Source organism: Microcaecilia unicolor, chromosome 2 (assembly GCF_901765095.1).
Source record: "Microcaecilia unicolor chromosome 2, aMicUni1.1, whole genome shotgun sequence".
Classification (NCBI taxonomy): Eukaryota; Metazoa; Chordata; class Amphibia; order Gymnophiona; family Siphonopidae; genus Microcaecilia; species Microcaecilia unicolor.
In genome coordinates, this window is record NC_044032.1 from 361,282,994 (window position 1) to 361,289,401 (window position 6,408).

At 40.8% G+C, this 6,408-nt stretch overlaps 1 pseudogene; it reads left to right on the forward strand.

Moving 5' to 3' along the window:
- Positions 1 to 262: 262 nt before the first annotated feature.
- On the forward strand, positions 263 to 1,059 carry LOC115462083 (annotated as a pseudogene).
- The last annotated feature ends 5,349 nt before the right edge of the window (positions 1,060 to 6,408 follow it).

Genomic DNA, 6,408 nt, shown 5'->3' on the forward strand with positions numbered 1-6,408 from the left:
AGTTGGTGATTCAATCATTAGGCATGTAGATAGCTGGGTGGCTGGTGGATTTGCCTGCCTGGTGTGAAGGTAACGGACCTCATGCATCACCTAGATAGAATTCTAAATAGTGGTACTCCTACAATAAAGGACAAGAGGTCACCAGAGAGTCAAACAAAGATATAGACAACAATTTATTAAACAAATATAAACAGGTCAAAACAGGACCAAACTGTAAAATTCCACCATGAGGCATAAATAGGAATGCAAGCAGGCTTTACAGATGGACTCGACACAGAGCTGTGATTCAGCAAAGAACGCCTGCTTCAGGAGTTGCAATTCTAAAAGCACTCTTGGACATCTCCCCTATCTAGTTGTCAGAGTTGGGAGTTTGGATAGATTGCAGCCTCTCAGCCCTATGGATGATCACCTGGAGCCCCACGAGGACCAGATCTCACTACATGCCCTGCAGTCCATGAAGGGGCTTCTTAAATGAATTCCACAAGGAATTCAACGCTAGCCAGGAGCAGATTCAGCTACATTCTCTTGTGCAGCACCTACCTAAAGTCAATATCACTGGGGTGAGGAAAGGGTCACCCGGGCCCTGCTGGAGATGCTGAACCTCCACCTTGCCATGGTAAAATCCTCCCAAGAAATCCACTTTTTGGACAACGATGAGAAATATGGCAAAGAGCATGGAGTGGTATCAAATATAGATGCCCTTCCCTTACCCTCACCAAATCATGATTGAGAAGAGCCCAGCGTACATCATCACAGAGGAAGTTCCTGAATGCATTTACAAAATGAATTCATCTGTCAAATTTTTGATCATTGTCCGATAACCGACCACCAGGGCCATCTCCGACTACTCACAGGTGCTGGAGGGCAAAGAACAGAACAATACCTATTACAAATTTGAAAAGCTTACCATGGATGCCAAGAGCTGTAAACACTAAGTACAAGGCTGTGAGAACCAACATATACACCAAGCATCTGGAGCAGTGGATGAAGTACTTCCCTATTGAGTAATTTTATATCGTAGATGGAGATAGGCTCATCACAGAGCCACTGCCTGAATAGTATATACAGGATGAGGCAAAAAAAAAAAAAGAAACCCCTCCTTTTAGCTGTTTTCTCAGCAACCACTTGGAATTTATAGCTTTATTTGTTGTTACTATCTACATTTATGTGCCAAGTGGAACGAGATTATCTTTAAACACGGCAAAGTTACATACTTTTTAATGTGAACACTGAGCAATTTGCTGGAATATTCCTCAGCCCCGACAATCACTAGCTAATACCCTTACCAGTCTGCAGCCTTCGGTCTCCAGATCTGATAGTAATGGCATTTTGTGCGTTGCAGGGGTACCAACAATCCCCGATAACAGCATGATGCATAATGTGGATGTTTAGACATATAGATATCCTTTTCTTTTAAAGGAAATTTCCTGTTATTTATCAAATGCAGTATTATCACAAAACCTTGATCAAATATGTGTGTTTATGAAAAGAACCTGAAAAATTGTTTTCCCTGGGGTATAAACAGAATAGCACAAAACGTTCCCCTGCACTGCTTTATCATTCAATCACTCCCCCAAATTTGTATTGATTCATGACTTTAGCCTTATCAATAGGCAGAGTGAAACAGTCACAACATCACACTCAAATGGTAGAGCAATTAGCAGCAATTCAAATATATCCGATACATACTGTGATTACTGCATATCAAAGTGAACACATCTGTTCCACCCGTGGAGTTTTCAAATCTACACAAAGGTTAGAACGTACTTTAACAAAGAATAGTGACAATAATAATATTAAAAAGCTACTTCTTGGAACATGAGAAAGCCTCGTCAATGACTTGTCAACCCAGAGAAATCAGCCATATACTTGACAATTTCTAAGTTCTGCTTGCATGAGTTTACTTAATAACAACATATAAGAATAGTACATCAAGTAAAGCCAAAAGGTCTGAAGAGTATCAAGCCACTGCAAATACCTTGTGGTTCTCTAAAAGTCAAAGTATTAAAATTGGGCCCACTGGATGCTTGAAGAGCCCCCGGTTGTTAATCTCTGGTTAGCCAGAATGAAGCAGATGGCTTGCTGGGAACAGGAGCGCTATAAGTCTTTGGGCCCGCGTGGACGGGGATCTGGGCATTTATGGCACCTATTTGAGACGCTGTATTTTGGATCCCAGGCCTCTCCAGGAGCGTGGGGGGGGGGGGGGAAGGGTAGGGGGTAAGAGGGGATGGGGAGGGAGTAAAATAAAAAATGAGGTGGAAGGTTATGTGTGATAATAGCAGATGTAATCTTTGTTTATGTGTATTGGTAAGTGCAGCTCTCATGCAAGCATAGGCTGCAAATTTGTATGAAGTTCGAAGATGTTTATCATATCATACCGGATAAGCAAGCTGTCATTGGTCTAGTGTTAATGGAGAAAATTTGCTGTTCTGTTATGTTTGCTGCAATGTATGTGGATTTCAATGCTTTGTTACATGCCTTTCATACTTACAATAAAAATATTTTCAAAAAAAAAATTGGGAGCTAAGAAAAGGAAATAATTGAAATATATTGCCATTGTTATATAGAAATCCAATGTGTAAACTACTTTACGGGTTTTGATTGTATGTTGCAATTGAGTGGGAAGAGTTTGGAGTCAGGTGGGATTTCTCACTGTCCTTCATTTTTTTGTGCTATGAATCTCAAAACAGTTGTGTTATTTTTTACTTTTGCAAAATCTAATAAAGTTTGCGAACTAAAAAAAAAAGAAATATATTGCCATAAATTGCAAAATGTGCTCGTTATAGCTCTTTCATAGCTTTTCCTCATGAAGAGACACTAAACAAAAAACCTGAACAGATCCAGAGATTCAGATTCCCCGAGGGAACCTTAATGAAAATTTGAACTTGAATTCCTTCCAAAAATTAAACCTATTGCTCCATAAGAACAGTAAATTCCAAATCTTAAAAAAGGTTTGAAAATATGGTTTTCAGATGTCACACCTTGTACCTCCAGGATCAAACATGTAAGATCCTTGTCCTCATATTAACAAACAAGGAACCTCAAACGCTCCAAATAGGGAAAACACTGCAAGTATTGCTAAATCCACTATTATATTCAGGAGTAGAATAATATCATAGGTTCCAGTGAAGAGGAAGAGAGAAAAAAAACATACAAAAACCTCATAAGTATATGAGAAAACCGAATGGTATAAAAAAACTCCCCTTCTCCTTCATTACTGCAATGGAGTATACAGGTGAAAACACCTTACCTCAAAACCATACCGGAAATAAACCCGGAACACCTCAGCAATCCCTCATACCTATAAACCTAAGTCAAACCTCAGTCTTGAACATTTCTAACATTTCTGCCCCACATCCAAGTATTGTGTACATCAAAATCTTTAAAGAAAACACCCCAGTCCAATGATATACAAAGAATTTTTCACTCCTGTTTAGATTTAAAGTTCCAGGCAGTGTAGGCTGAGAAGGTCGGGCTGCTCGTAGTTTGGTCAGGGAAATATTCAAACTGTTTAGCTTATAGTTAATAACACCATCCATGGCACCCCTCAACAAGTACGCCTTGTTTCACCAAGTTATAGGCTGCCTCAGGAAGGGCACTTTGATAAGTCCTTTCACAGACCTTCAAAAGTAACCAAACAGTCAAAAAGTCTTCACTCAATGCACAAAAGATGGCGCAAGTGAACTAAACGCCGCCAAGGTTTATAAACCTGACCACATCACTGACTTCTTGCAGAAACCACACCCTGTGGCATAATACTGCTCCAATGAACTCGTTTGAACTCACCCCTGGGAATGGCCTGAATTAAATCAATAATACGCATTCCATTCAATGTTGCGATTCAGACCCTTCGGTTCTACTGTTTGTAATATATGAATCCAATGTTGTTCTTTACGCCCCAGAATGCTTTTAATATCCCCCCCTCTCTTACCCAATATTACTTGATCTATAATCATACAACTTAATTGGTCAAACCGATGTTGGAATTGGACACAATGTCGTGTCATAGGTGCCTCCAACTTCAAATTTGATTTGTGATGCAATGGGGATGTTCAATCTCACTGGTTTTGAACTGTCATGTAGTATGGCCCACATAAATTAGATCACAGGGGCACCTAAATATATAGGGGCCTGAAGAGATCAACACTGGATGCTGAAGACAGGCCCCACCGCAAGAGAGAACAAAGGCCGAACGATTGCAGCTAAATGACCGACAAATTCATCATGCAGCAGCATCTGTGGGACTTTAATTTAGGGGAAACTGTTGCAGAGGGATAATGGAGGGGACTACTATAGTCTGGGGTGTTTATACTGAAATAAAACTTACCTGAGGGAATTTTGTCCTAAAGTTCAGGGGGTTATGGGTGAATCCGCAAAAGAGAGAAAAAAAACCATATAGAAAGAGTCACTTCTTGGGAAGTAAGTTTGGTTTGTCACAAACAAGAGTATTTGAAATAATATTCAATAGTACTTATCTGACTGTGTTTTGGGAGTTTGAAGTCTCGCTTGGTGTACTGAAGATCTAGCAAAGAAACAATAAAATAATTTGAGTAATTCGGTTACAAGTGAAGTTCACTGTCCCCCAGATTCTATATAGTAAGACTAAAGTTGCACACACAAATCAGGGTGTATTCTGATTAGTGTGCACAGCTTAATTGGTTAACAAGCCAATCAGCGCTGATAATTGAATGTTAATAAGCAATTGGCACTAATCGGGACTAATTAGAATTTAGGTGCACTAGTCGATGAGTGCATTCTATAAAATAGTCCGCAAAAATTCTACCATGCAGATATAATAGGGGGCATGCTGAGGGGCATGACATGGGTGTTTCTAAATTCTATGCACATGGTTATAGAATTTGGTGCTCTGCATGGAACTTTAGACACCAGCATTTACACCAAGTTCTCCTTGGCATAAATGGCCACGTCTACCTGAACAGCGCGGATCCTGGCTTTAGGCGCTATTTTATTTATGGCTCCTTGGACTTAAGCCTTTCTTGTGAACAGAGTGCTTTTCCTATTGAGTAACCTGTTCCTGTAACTTGGGGTTCTGATATATTTCCTATTGTGTAAGCTATGCTTTTCAGTTCCTCAGAGCAATCCAACATAGACACTTGTCTAGGTTGATGGGAAGAGATGGGTGTTGCTCTTACTTTGGGGGAGCTTTCAGGTCACAGTTGGCCAGACAATCCCAACTGTGCTTAAAGGTGTCTCACCAGTAACAAGGTTATACGCTGTCTATGTAGTTTAGTCTAATGGCTAGCACATAGACCTTTGATGCTACCAAGTGGTGTTCAAATCCCACTTTAACAGCTGGTCAGCACACACATCTTAACCAAGTCAGCTGGCTAGAGTGATGGAGAGAGAGATTTTTCTTTGGAGAACAGACACATTCAGGGGTGGAGTGACAGTGAACTGAGCCCATGGGCACAGAGGGACATGGGCCCCTCACCACTTATCAAAAAGGAAGAAACTAGATGGAAGCTAGGGAAAGTGGGCCCCCTACTACTGTGGACCCTTGGAAGCTGCCCTACTGTCTCAATAGTAAGTCTTCCCATGAAGAATATTTGTTTGGGAAATCCCAGACTGTTTCACCATGTCTCCTGGGTGTGGGAGCAGTCCTGTGAGAGGTCTCAAAGAGAACAGTCTGTGGTTAGGAGTGCCATACTGAAGTCCTCTGTTTGTATGGAGACAAGGTGTGAGGGTGAGTGGGAGAGAGAATTTGGCTTGTTGCCATGTGGATAGATGGCTTACAATCTATTTTTCCAGGGCATTAGATACTGACGATCTCACCCTCTGACCTGAAAATGCTGATCTCCAAAAACATCTTCAGATAACAGACATGGAGGGGTATTTTCGATATGACATCTAAGTATGAATTTGGACATTTTAATGGAAATGTCTAAAATCAGCAACATATAATGGAAAGATATAATGGATGTCTTTCTATGTTCGATAATAGTGATGAAGAATGCATAAAATGGCAACGTCTAACTCATTCACAGAAAGACATGCTTTCAGGCACATCTGCCATAGAACGTTCATTGTGGCCCCATGCGAATCAAAAATGTACATACGCTACAAATGTCTTCTGTACATATGCAAGGTTATGCAGTGCAAGGGCGTTCATACACGTGAACGTCCATATTTGGCACAGCACATGTGAGGAACATCCATATTTGTTGCTGCATGTTTCGGAATGTTTATTCAGAAAGTAAAATGGCACCGAGTTGAGAGCTCAATTTTTCAATGTCAGAAACTCTGCATGGTGCAAATGTGAATTCTGCACAGATTCTGCCTCTTCATCCACCACGACCTGCCCTGCGGAATGTTTCTACCAGGGCCTGGACCCTAATAAGGAACAGTTTAGTAAGTTAATTATTCAGGAATGGCAGCCCCCCACCTGTT